The 14257-nt window shown below is 26.4% G+C and overlaps 2 long non-coding RNA genes across 4 annotated transcripts; one reads left to right on the top strand and one right to left on the bottom strand.

The window, feature by feature from the left end:
* The first annotated feature begins 9463 nt into the window (after positions 1-9463).
* Positions 9464-10683, top strand: LOC135926440 (uncharacterized). Of its 2 annotated transcripts, none has more exons than XR_010571874.1 (6): positions 9464-9593; positions 9641-9712; positions 9764-9844; positions 9895-9966; positions 10018-10093; positions 10140-10683. It is a non-coding gene; the product is annotated as an uncharacterized LOC135926440 (long non-coding RNA). The 2 variants fall into 2 exon arrangements; XR_010571875.1 differs by having other exon boundaries at positions 9489-9590.
* On the bottom strand, positions 10462-11188 carry LOC135926441 (uncharacterized). Of its 2 annotated transcripts, XR_010571877.1 has the most exons (6): positions 11100-11188; positions 10998-11054; positions 10872-10951; positions 10759-10830; positions 10648-10713; positions 10462-10552 (listed from the first exon to the last, which is right to left on the bottom strand). It is a non-coding gene; the product is annotated as an uncharacterized LOC135926441 (long non-coding RNA). The 2 variants fall into 2 exon arrangements; XR_010571876.1 differs by lacking the exon at positions 11100-11188 and having other exon boundaries at positions 10998-11076.
* Positions 11189-14257: the final 3069 nt, after the last annotated feature.

Below are 14257 nucleotides of genomic sequence, written 5' to 3'. Positions count from 1 at the left end.
GATCCTTTAACACCTCTGCATATTAATTTAACTATTTATAAAATATAAATTTATAATACTTTGAATTGTGAATTATTAAATATAAAACCTAAAAATAAACGACAAATAATCACACTAAAATAAATAATTTCTAAAAGATATTAAGAATTTTATATCAATGTATATAATATTAAAGATTTTTACTTTATGTATCGTATCTATTACAATTTCATAATATTTTAATAAGCCTATGAAATACAACAATCTAAAATGAATTATTAACAGATAATATTAGATAATAAAATTTATTCATGTATATAAAATATATTATGTTTTGAATAAGAAAATATATATCCATATTTTTACAAAATTGTTTTATCTATTTAATCTATTACAATAAACAGCTAAAAAGAATTACGACACCATTGATCGGGAGGCTTCGGCGATCATGTTCGCTATCGAGAAGTTTAATCAATATATTTATGGAAGACATTTTATTTTGTTTAAAGATCATAGACCTTTAAAATGTATCTTAGGTGATAAAAGAGACCTAAATAAAATAATAAATAACCGTTTAATATGGTGGGCGACGAAGCTTTTAAATTACGACTATGAGATAATTCATAAGCTGGGTAATCAAAGCAGATGCGCCGACGCTCTGTCCCGTTTGAAGGTAGAGATAGGAAAAATTAATGAAGTTAAAAAAAAACGAAAATGAAATTAGAGAGGTAAAAATCAATTTACGGAGTAAAGTCGTAAGTGAAACGAGCAATGATATCAATCTGAAAAAGATTATTAAATTAATTAAAAATCATTGGTATATTGATAATATATATAATTATTTGGATATTTTAATAAAATTTATTTTAATTATTGTGGTGTTTATAAAATAGCATTTATTTATATTATATGTATCAAATGAGAAAATATATATCCATATACTTTTACAAAATCGTTTATATATAATCTATTACAAATTGTAATTAAAGCAAAATAACAAAATACAATTTATAATAAAAGTTAATACATTACAGTTCTATCCACTACAATTTGAATTATTCATGATAACGTATTGTGGGTTCCGAAACTCTTTTTTTAAAAGTTATATTTCCATTATGTTCTGCATTGTTCAAATCCTCAGTCATTGTTTTGGGTATTTCCTTAGCATGTAAATGCGCATCGCTCAGTTGGTTGAAATTAGTGTTGTTAATTGGTTGGTTGTGTAAAACGACCCGGGGTTTGGGTCTAAAAAATTGACCAAACCAGCTCTGAGTACGAACCCAGAGCACAGACCCGGGTCGTGTTGTTGTGTTGTGACGATTTAATAAACATGTTGATAATTAAAATATTTTATTGTAATATTAATAATCAGTGATAGAGGGCGGGGCGGGTCTAGGTCTTGGGGGTCAGGAATATTTTTATCAACACAAAATTTCGATATAGGTATCAAATAAAATCTAATTTAAATATCTTTAGATTGAAAGTATTCATTTTTTGTCTTGATGGGTATGACTTGGTCTGGGGGGGGGGGGGGATTTATATGGGTATCAAATAAAAGGTAATTAAAATATTTTTTTATTGTAATAATAATAATCACTCATAGAGGGCGCGTCTAGGTCTTGGGGGGTCAGGAATATTTTTATAAACACAAAATATCGATATGGGTATCAAATAAAATCTAATTTAAATATCTTTAGATTGAAAGTTTTTGTCTTGATGGGTATGACTTGGTCTGGAATGAGTGGATGGAAGGGGGGAGGGGTGTTAAAAATATATTTTTGATTTGGGTATCAAATAAAAGGTAAGTAAAATATTTTTTTATTGTAATAATAATAATCACTTATAGAGGGCGGGTCTAGGTCTTGGGGGATCAGGAATTTTTTTATCAACACAAAATATCGATATGGGTAGTGTTATTAATTGGTTGGTTGTCTAAAACTCAGACCCTGGGGGGTGGGGGTCTAATAAAATTACTCCGATCTACATTAGCAATATTTATATAATTAATAAGCCAGCGTTAACACGAACCCCAAGCACAGACGCGGGATCCAGACCCAGAGTTCAGACCATAAAAAATATTTATCAATAATATGGAACTTAAATAGTAAAATCCTGCAAGCAGCTCAACTTATGGTTAAAATTTTTTAATCAGGACTACTTAGGGCTTAGAAATACCAAATAGGATTAAAATGAATTATTATGTAGGTTGGCTGAGATTATTTCCAGCTATACCATCCTGATCCTAGTTCAGAATTAGATACGAACTTTCTGGTATGATTTGTTTAATTTCATCAACTAGAGGACGAATATTTCATACTTTATTTTCGGTTTTTTAACAATAAAATTAAATATCTGTAGCTAATCTTTTTTATAAAATCCCCTATTTTCTTATGTGATAAAAAAAAATAAAATTATATATTTGTACATGATTTTAAAATCTAAAATATAGATGTGATATTATCACGTGCCATTACTTCTCTAGTTTCTATAAATATAATCAAATATTTTTATTTTACATAAAAAATTCAACATAAAATTGATAAATTTAGATATATTTAAAAAAAATTCCGTCAACATTCTCGTTGGAAAGAGTTATAAATATAAATTTGATGAAAATTAATTTTCTCTTTTTTTTAGATTTAGGAAGAAAAGGAAGCTATTCAAAAAAAATTTAAAAACACATTTGTTTTCAATTATAATGTTCAAAACTCTTATCCTAATAATCATATCAAAAAAAAATTAGGTTTTATGAAAAACACCCGGGGTACCTATTATTCTTTTACGTTATGTCATAGCGCTTTTTTATTTTTAGATTTTTAAAATTTTTTTATATAAAAGTGTTGATTCTAAGTAAATAAATAAATATAAATTGTCAAATATGTTAAATTTATTAGGGTTCATCTATATCACCTGGAACTGGAAGTACTTGTCACTTAAATCTGTCATATAATTACAAAAATTAAGTCAATCATCTTCATATTGTTATTAGTGGTCCTAGACAAACTAGTGACTTCTAGTTCTTATAAATTTAGTTGGATTAAAAAGGCTAATACGTACCCCGCCAAAACCTCCGCCTTTTAAAATAAGATTCCTCTTTATCACGATTAAAACGTGATAATACCGTCTTATCAATCCTTAACTTAAAATTAGTGATGTACCGATATTTATTATCCGATCGGATCTGGCCTATATTTCATCTATTTTAAATATCGGTTATCGGCCAATATTATAAAATTTACCGATCCGATCCGATATAAAATGGCATCTTTACCAAAAATAAAATGTTAAAAATTTTTTTAAAAAAGTTATATATAAAATTATTTATTTTTATAAATAAGGGTCTTGTTATATTTTAATAAATTTTGGTCTTTATTTAGCATATTAGGTTGGTATTTAGAAAATCCTACGATGAGTAGTATCTGTCTGAAAATTTTTTTTGCTGACATAACTAGGCCTGATCAAAAAACCAAGTCCCATGCAATTCATATAATTTTGCCATTTATTTCTATTGTAATTAACAACAGCCTTAAATTTAATTTTATAATCCATTTATTTCTATTGTAATATTTAGAATAAATTTAAATTTGTGATAATAATCATATTGGGTGAAAAGAATAATTGGCTCAGCTAAGGGTGGAGAATCCTGTGATTTTGGAAAATAGGAATTTCAATATTTCTATCTGCTGTATTTGTCGAGGGAAGGTTTGAGAATTTTTTTAAAATTATAATAGGTCGGACTGGGCTTGGAAAATATTTTTATAAATTTATTTGGGCTAGGCTTGGGGAAACTTTTCAAAATTATTATAAGCTTGAATGTTTGGTAATTTTTTTATTATTAACTATGGATCAGACATTGACCTAAAACAAAATTGTTGACCTGGGCTCGGCTTTATCAAAAAACTAAGGCCCATAAAATCTGATTTTGATTGTATTTTTAAGTTCTTTATGTTTTTTTTAAATATTTTATTCTTGTTCTCAACTATCAAAATTCTTATGATTTTTGGTTGGGATTGGAGAAATTTTTTTAAAATTAATATGGACTTGGACTTTGCTTGGTAATTTTTTTTAATATTAAATATTAGGCATAGGTGTGATCAGTAATATTTTAACAAATAATATTGATATTAGTGATCTGCAACAGGACTAATTTTTTAAGCCTGGCCCGAAATTTTTTTAAAAAAGTTTTGCTGGCCCGGCCCGAACCCGAAAATTATTTTTAAAAAATTTACCGGCCCGACCCGAATTTATAAGTATAAATAATTTTTATAATTATTCAAAATAAAAGACATATGTTATATGTCGTTTAGTTTCAATAAATAAAATCATATATTTTTATTTTACATAAAATTCAATATAAAATTGATTAATTTTTTTTTAAATATTTGGCCCGGCCCGAACCTGATTATTTTAAATAGAATTAGGCCCTAGCCCTGCCCAGGGACGGGTCGGGCCTAACTTTGCAGATCTTTAATTGATATAGGTATCATCAGTATAATCTTTAAATATATTTTGATTCGAATCTTAACACTTAGTTTTAATGGATTGAACCTGCCTTGAAGGGGGGAGTGGATTATAGCGAATAAAAATTGGATATTATTTTCAAATATCCGGTAACAACTATTATAAAAGTAAGGAAAAAATTCTCATTCCCCGTCATTTTTGACGATCTCAGCAATGCTGATAGATGAATCAGAAATTAAGAATATCTTATGAGGGTGTACCTGAGGAGCCCTCTACACGTTTGTGGGCAAGCCGCACGTATTGTACGCGCAACATTTCGAAAAATGTTACAGATGTCAGTTAATATAAATTGTGTAAATTATGAATGCAACATACAAAAATTTGCGCTATATAATAACCATTATAATAAAATAATAATCCATGTTTAACAAAATTAGAATATATGAATCTCAAATTTATAAGACAAGGTAAAATTATCAGACGAAAAGTAAAAATAAAAGTAAAAGTATAATTTGAATAACTGTAAAATAAATTATTATTATTCAACAGTTATTAATAGATTTATTATTAAAAAGCAACTCTGTATATCACTACAATGTGCCTGATTATTCCCAATATTAAGATCCATCTTAAATTTGAAAATAGAAATATGGCGGTTGGATTCTGGTATGATATGATCTAAAAATTTGAAAATTATATTAATAATAATAATCTGAAAATATATTGATAAAAATACATAACTCATAAGTAGTGTTGTTAAACGGCTCGATTTGAGCTGATAAAAACGGCTAACTCAATATTTTAGCCAGAAAAATAGTGTCTAAGCCTCGAGATTGCGTTAATAGATGTTTAAATCTTTTTGCCACCGAGCAAAATCTTAAGGCTTGCATAATAATTTTCCTAATAAAATATTGAGTTAGCCGTTTTTGAAAATCGACTCAAAAAAGCCATTTAATAACACTAAGACTACTCATAGGAGCACGTGATGGTCAAACGGTAAACATCTATGACAAATATTTATACATCTTATTTGGTTGCCAGTTTGATTCCACCTCATATCTTGTTGAAATTTTTCACAAAACGTGATGTTTTTTCTATAACAAAGCTTGTATATATATCAGAGACCTGCAGGCCCGGCCCTAAGCCCGGCCCGGGCAGGGGGCCTAAAAAAAATTTTTTTAAACATATCCGGGCCGGGCCTGGCCTAAAAATTTTTTTTTAAATATATCCGGGCCGGGCCTGGCTGAAGATTGTTAAACCCGGGCCGGGCCTTAATATTTTTTATAAAAATTTTTACATTATGAGTTAATGGTTATAAGATTATATTATATTATAGTTATGATTAATATAATATTGGGTGATGGTTAACACTACCTAACAACCCACAGATCGATCTAATTATTAATTTCCTGCAAATTTATTCAAAATATTAATATATTTTTTTATAATTCATATCTAAATTTTTACAACATATTTTATCAAAACAATCAAATAAAGGAATATCTTAAATAAGCCCCAATATTCAAGTATTATTAATATATTTTTTTATAATTCATATCTAAATTTTTAGAATATATTTTACCAAAACAATCAAATAAAGGATTATCACTTCTTAAAGTTTGTAATTGATTTTACTTAATATAAAGCATTTTTGAATTGAAAAATTTGTTTTACACAAGTATCATTTTATTTCTCTTTTTCTCTGTCCCAAATTCAAGCAATTACGTATAGTCAGGGACAGATCGCAAAATGACGGAAACTATATAAAAGATTATATTAAATTACAAGAGGCTCAGGAAGTAAATGAAATACCATCGACCAGTCAAATTACGACTGTTGTTAAACAAACTGAATCGTTTTATGACAAATGGGGCTATAATAATTCTGGTAATATGTCAATACCCGATGATGAATATTATAATTACATAAATAATAGATAAAACATTTAAGGTGGATAATTTGTTAGAGTGGTGGACGGCTCATCAAAGCGAATTTCCAATTTTAGCAAAATTGGCAATTCCTGCTTTAGTGAGCGGAATTTTTCCACTACTGGGAGAATTCTTGAAGAAAGAAGAAGTAATCTTCAACCTGAAAAGGTAGATATGCTTCTCTTTCTTCATGAAAATTTGTGAATTTTTAATATCTTTCTTGAGTATAGGGTTTCGTCAATCATGCTGTTTTTTACTTTGCAAACTGTCAAATATTTATTGCATTTATTATATTTACCTTGAGTCATGAAAGTTTTTAATCCAACATTTTTCATTATTTTTTTTTACAATATTATATAATACAATTATCTTCTTTTGTTAAAAATTTATATTATAAAATAAATTATATTATTATTGTGCAATTAGATTATATTTTCAAAATACTATTTATTATACATGCATTTTTTTAAATAGCGATTTATTTTTATTTTATAAATTATAGTAAATTAAATACAATATATTATATTCTCAAAATATTTTCCATTTTTATAAATTAAATATTAGTTTTATTTTTTTTAAATGTAATATAAAATATAGTATATGACAAATATTATTACCATTTTTATGAATATTAGATTTATTTTTATAAATGCAATATAAAATATAGTATATGCTCAAAATATCCATTTTTATAAATAACAGTTTTATAATTTTTATAAATTCAATATAATATTCTCAAAATATTAGCTTTTTACATGCATTTTTTAAATAATAAGCGATAATACTCGCTGAAAAATATGGTAAAATACCTCATAGGTGAATTTTTGTATATACCAGGTCGAATATAATAAAAAATTCCGAGCTGGGCCTGAAATTTTTAAATTCGGGCCGGGCCCGGCCGTAAAAATTTTTTTTAAAAAATATCCGGGCCGGGCCTAAAAAATTTAAAACCGGGCCGGGCCGTGCAAATGGTACCTCTGCAGGTCTCTGATATATATTATTATAGATTTATGAAGCTACTCAAGTTCAATTACATTGTTATCAAGTCAAACAAGAAAACCCTAATAAAATCTGTATCTTGATAAATAGGTTTATATGTAGCCAGCTAAATTTTATACCAAACTAGACGTCTTAAATTCTTAGTAATATTTTTTGTCACAAATATATAATGCAAATATAAAAAATTTGAAACTATTATATAAAAATATATAAATTTTTATCATTTTAGATAAGAATTGAGTCTATATGTAGCTAGTTAAATTTTATACTAAACTAGACCTCTTAAATTCCTAGTAATATTATTTTTCACAAATAAATAATGCAAATATAAAATATTTGAGACCATTATATAAAAACATTCAAAATTTTTATTATTGTTAGATAAGAATTTAAAAAATTAAACATTCTATGTTATATTAATAGCGATTCCTTTAAGATAATCTAATCTTGATCGATTTTGGAAATCAGAAACAATTCTTGTTATTCTCGCATGTAGATTTCGATATTCTTTTCTCGGGTAGAGGGTGTTTTTAAGAATTATATTGAGCAATTTTTAACTCTGTCAACCCCTGTTGTTTTTTAAGCCTAGAACATAAATTATAAAGTTTATTAGTAATTTTTTATACGTTTTAAATCATTTTAGCTAACTTGTTATAAATTTTCACATGTTTAGATGGGGACTTGTTAGGAAGGAACTGAAGCATCTATGCTACCCTTCGACGGCATTGTTGTTTGTGCTTTCCCGTTCAGAGTTGATTGGTAACAGTTCCATAGTTCAATATTAAACACAGCAGGTAGTCTGCTTCTTCTAATGTTTCACCATTCATAAGAGGCTGGAGTAACAATTGATCGTTAGAATAAAAATCGGAGTTTATTAGTAATTCAAATGTTTCAATTACATTTAATATTTCTGCCATATTTTCGGATATTTTTAAATGTTTCGCTAAAAGGATTGGCCAAAATGGGATTAACAACACTTGTATTGTGAACTAGGAAACACATCACTGAAAGCTTTTACACTGGCCATTTTGAAATCCGTCATAATTTTTTTTGGAGTGCATATTAAGGTGTCATCTATAATAGTAAATATTTTTTTTATATTTTTCATAATCCTTTTTGTTGGTCAATATATGTATATGAGTGGTAAGACATTATTATTTTTGATCCCATGGATTCTATAAATTTGCGTAAATAAAGGTGGCGAGGATTTAAATGTACCACCTGAAAACCAATATTCACATATAGCTAAGACAAATTTTTTCTTGTTCCGAATATGATAACATGGTCGGGAACTTAGTACATATGATAAATAAATAAACAATCTTGATAAATAGGGTTTCTTATCAGGCAGCTTATCGTAATAAAAATTTAGGATGTATAGTTATACTTTTTCAAAAAATTCTTAGATAATCTTAGGACCATCCTCAAGAAGTGTGAAACTCTCATATTTATCTGTAATTAAATATCATGCGGAATTACCAGCTCTATAAGGCTACCAGGATTCAAAGGTGCAAAACTGTTTGAACTCCATATTCGGTGAATTATAAGTTTCATAAGATTCGGTGAAGGTAGTGCCATTAATATGGAATCACAAATTGAAATATGTGTTTTGCCACAATAAAGTTTGGAGATTGTATTATTTAAAGCTTCATTCATAATTAAATTTTCTTGGTTTCCATTCCGATTTCTTATATGTTACCATTTTTTTTGTAAGTCGTATGGGACATTTATATCTTGGTAAATATATCTTGGTCAAGGCATCTGAATAGTTTGTCTTTGAGACTACTTTATCCAGGCGGAACAACTAATTTTTAAAAGTTAAGATCTCCTTATTTTTGCTTGATAACATAATTTATGTGACTCCGAAATAAAAAGGAAAGTATGGCGAAAATATTTATAATTTAGACGAGTAGGAATATTTTAAAAAAAATTTCGGCAATACTTTTTTTAATAGTTATAATTTATCAAATGTGTCAATTTCATTCATTATTTGTTAATTTTTAGTAATTATATTTTAAAATTATTTAAGCATAAGAACCCATATCAAGATATTATATTTATTTTAATTGTGATTCATGTCGAGATATTGGGAGGGCCTCCTTTGATCGTATTATTTTGATCGTAAAATGGTACCTTTGTCCATTTTAGGTCAAAATGGTCGATTTTTTAATTCATATGAATTTATATGCACGTAATTTTTCTAATTCTTTATATCAGATTAATGTAGTAATGTATACCTATTAATAAACATATATCAATGTATTATTTATTAGATAATGAAGAGGTACTGATTTTGAATGCCTTTAATTGATGGAAATAGAAGCAACTATAAATATGATTACAACGTATACCTATTAATAAACTGATAAAAATGATTAAAATTTATTATTTATTAGATAATGAAGAAAGAAGAGCTACTGATTTTGAACTCCTTTAAATAATGGAAATATTTTTCTAATTCTTTATATCAGATTAGTGTAATAATGTATACCTATTAATAAACATATATCAATGTATTATTTATTAGATAATGAAGAGCTACTGATTTTGAATGCCTTTAATTGATGGAAATAGAAGCAACTATAAATATGATTACAATGTATACCTATTAATAAACTGATAAAAATGATTAAAATTTATTATTTATTAGATAATGAAAAAAGAGCTACTGATTTTGAACTCCTTAAATAATGAAATATTTTTCTAATTCTTTATATCAGATTAGTGTAATAATGTATACCTATTAATAAACATATATCAATTATTTATTAGATAATGAAGAAAGAAGAGCTACTGATTTTGAACTCCTTAAATAATGGAAATAGAAGCAACTGATAAATATGATTAAAATTTATTATTTATTAGATAATGAAGAAAGAAGAGCTACTGATTTTGAACTCCTTTAAATAATGGAAATAGAAGCAATGGATAAATATGATTACAATTTATTATTTATTAGATAATTATAACTTATAAATAAAATTAATTGATAATTTGGTCAGAATATTATATTTTATTATACATCTATATTATAATTATACATAAGTTTTAAACAAATAAATATTTATTTATAATTTTTAAATTATATTGAGTAATTAGATTTTGAATATTCTTTTCTTTTGTTATATATTATCCATCATGATACAAGCACAAATTCCCTTTTGAAGTTGGAATATATTGTATATCTAAAAATTACAGTGTCAAAATATAAATTATTTATAATCAGATTATGTAAATGTAATAATCAGATTATGTAAATGTAATAATATAATTTATTTACTTAAATTTTCATTGTTGGAATTATGTAAGTCTAATAAAATTCCTGCATTGTTAATGTGTTCCAAGTCTAATTATATTAAAATATATTTTAAAAAAAATATTTGTAATCTACTTGTAAAAGTAGTTTGATTATTAGTGTGGTTAAATGCAAAACTTTGTATTTGGGCCACATTTGTTAATATATCTAAAAAAATGTTTATTAATTTATACAATTATTTTTGTTACTTGAAATTGGAGGGTAAAAGTTATCTCTAGTAATATTTGGGGCTGTATATGTTGTGGTTGTATTTGTTGAATTGTATTAGCTTGTTTATTCAAAAATAATTATTTTGTTTGTTACTTATTGATTACTAGATGAGCTACTGGGTTGGCTAATATTCTGATCTATATTACACTGAGAATCTTTATCTAAATTAATGTATGTAATCTAGATAAGTTTAGTATTAAATATACCTTCAGCTGTTAGATGATTTTGTGTCACTCTAAAAAAATATTTTTTTAAAAATCAAATTAAATATATCATACTTTGTAATGATTCATTTCTTCTTTTAAAAAATAGTCTTAAATTATCAGCTACAGTATTAAGCATAATGTTTTTAAATGATTTTAATTTACCGCGATTAAATAGACCAATCAGAAAAAAATGGACAAAATTTACGATCAAATGACTTTACGATCAAAGTTAGGCAAATCGAGATATTATGCTATATTTTTATCACGCCCCCCTCCCCCCATGACTCTTTTTCCTAGATTTACCCAAAAACAGTGACGAGTAACATGTAAACCTATCCCATTCTAGCTTTCATTTGAGACACTGTAATATTAAAATATTTTACCCTTCCCGTCCCCCCAACATGACTCAGACTTGAAACAAAGTGACTTTAAATATGAATTCAATAAAAAAATTTATCAGCAATAATTTAATATTCTTATCAAGATATATTTCAAAGTAGGTTTTTACAATCCCCCCCCCCTCCCCCATCAAAGAACTTAGATGGATAATAGCATTTAAAACATTTTTTATTCGCTTTCATTTAATGTCCATATCCGATATTTCTTGTAAAAAATATTTGAATTTCTCCAAACCTAAACCAGAGGGCATAGATATAGTGATGGGTAATTTTAATAGCACTCAATATCATTTTATTGACTTTCATTTGATACCCTTGCCTAGATAAAAAAAATAGCCCCCCCCCCCTTCATGACTAAAACATGCATAGAGTAATGATTAATTCTAAACTGAAAAAATCATGCTTATGCGCTTAAAAATAAAAAATATTTAAAATCTCTGAACGATATATTATTTTTTCTGATAATTTAATTATGAGAAAATTAAAATTTTTACTTAGAATTATCTTCGAGGATTTCAGTAAAAATTGCTTTAATAGTTTTAATTCGGAGTAATAATGGAGAAAAAAAATAATATATGTTGATGCACCAACCCACATGTATTGTTATGAACCGTTGCATATTGGCTTAAAATTTCAGAATTTGCTTGCCAAAGTTTAGCAAACTTCGTGCTAAAGTCTACGTCATATATGATGTAAATTCCTATTAAATTTTTTGAAAATAAAATTAATACTTTATATCTAAATAAACAATATAAAAAAATATCTATAAAGATCGTAAAATAATAAGTTCAGAAATATTTTGAATTGGGGAAATCCCTTATTTCATTTAGATGTAATTTATTTTTGAATTGACATTCTAAACAGCATTGTTGTAGTTTTAATTTAGCTACTCTGTTTTTTGGTTAGTGACTTCCAAATCCAGGGCAAATTCAAATAAATATTTTTTTATATTGATTATTATTATTTTCTTTAATATTTTTTAATCAATTTTTTTGTTTTCGAAATCTTTAATCGATTTCTGTTTTAGGAAGATTATTAACCAAGATCGACCTATTTCTGAAGTAGAAGTAGATCTAGAAATTGTTAGTAAAATTCCACTTCTCTTAATAGCCATAGTGGTCAAAGCTTATTCCACTGCTTGAGGTTGGAATCTGATTGCTTCTTATGGAAGTTATAGCTTTCATAATTATCTATTAAACATGTCGCTTTTACTTCTGAAATTTTTGATATCACTTGAAATATTTTGATCATCACCTATTTGTATGCCTCTTGCCACCAATGCAGCCTACCCCTTCAACCTAACGCTGGACGCGGACTGCACCTGCAGCCAAGGACGCCACGATAGTGTAGTTAAAAAGTCGAGTTCACCCGACTCTGACTCAGAGTCTGAGTCGTTAGTCGACTCACTGAAGTCGTGAACTCGAGTCGTGAACTCAGGTTGACTCGAGTCGAGAACTCAAGTCGTGAACTCAAGTCTACTTAAGTCGTGAACTCAAGTCGGCTCAAGTCGTGAACTCAAGTCGACTCAAGTCATGAACTCAAGTCGACTCGAATCGTGAACTCCAGTCAACTCGAGTCATGAACTCAAGTCGACTTGAGTCGAGAACATGAGTTTTCCACTTGAGTCATGAACTTAAGTCGATTAGAGGACGAATATTTCGAATAGGTATATAATATTATTTTTGTTACAATTAATTTATGGTTTTCATGCAAAAAATTTAAGCAAAATTTGAATTGATAAGAATTTAAAATCTTCTTTTTTAATTAATTTTTTATGTGAATTATTAATCTTTTAGTTGAAATCTTTTAGTTGAAATCTTTTATAGGTTTATTTTTTATTATTTTTGTATAATTATCTATTTTTTTTTTGTATATTAAAAGAACTAGTTTAAATAATTTATTTTTAAATATTTATATTAAATTTTTATATGTTATTTTACATGATCGTCTTATAATATTTTAATGTGACGATTGTCATATTATTTTTTAACATTTTTGAAATTTTTGGCACAAAAGGATAAAAATATAATTTATATTATAAATATTTTATATAATAAATTCATTGATGATGCTCTTTTGTAAAAATGACAAATATCATAATCTGTATTTTAAAACGTATTAGTTTATTTTTGACGCTAATAATTAAAAATATAGATTGTAAATATGTTAAATTAAAATTTCAGTGAAAATCTCCCATAGATAAGTGAAAAATGTCATAATCGTTATTTTTATAGTTTTTGAAATTTTTTGACGTTAATAAGTAAAAATATAGGCTGTAAATACGTTTAATTAAAAATTCAGTGAAGATGTACCATAGATATGTGACAATTGTCATAATCGTTATTTTTGAACTTTTTTGAATTTTTTTAAAGTAAATTGGTAAAAATATATATTGTAAATATGTTAAATTAAAATTTTAGTAAAGATGTACCATAGAAAAGTGACAATTGTCATAATCGTTATTTTTGAATTTTTTTGAATTTTTTTAAAGCATATGGGTAAAAATATATATTGTAAACATGTTAAAATAAAATTTCAGTGAAGATGTACCATAGAAAAGTGACAATTGTCATAATTGTTATTTTTAACTTTTATGAATTTTTTTGACGCAAATAGGTAAAAATATAGATTGTAAATATGTTAAATTAAAATTTCAGCGAAGATATATATACCATAGAAAAGTGATAATTGTCATAATCGTTATTTTTGAACTTTAAAGTAAATCGGTAAAAATATATATTGTAAACATGTTAAATTAAA

The sequence above is a fragment of the Gordionus sp. m RMFG-2023 genome, chromosome 3, assembly GCF_954871325.1.
Source record: "Gordionus sp. m RMFG-2023 chromosome 3, tfGorSpeb1-WG-v2, whole genome shotgun sequence".
Lineage (NCBI taxonomy): Eukaryota > Metazoa > Nematomorpha > Gordioida > Chordodea > Parachordodidae > Gordionus > Gordionus sp. m RMFG-2023.
The sequence above is the reverse complement of the archived record's forward strand: the minus strand, read 5'-3'. Positions and strand labels throughout refer to the sequence as shown.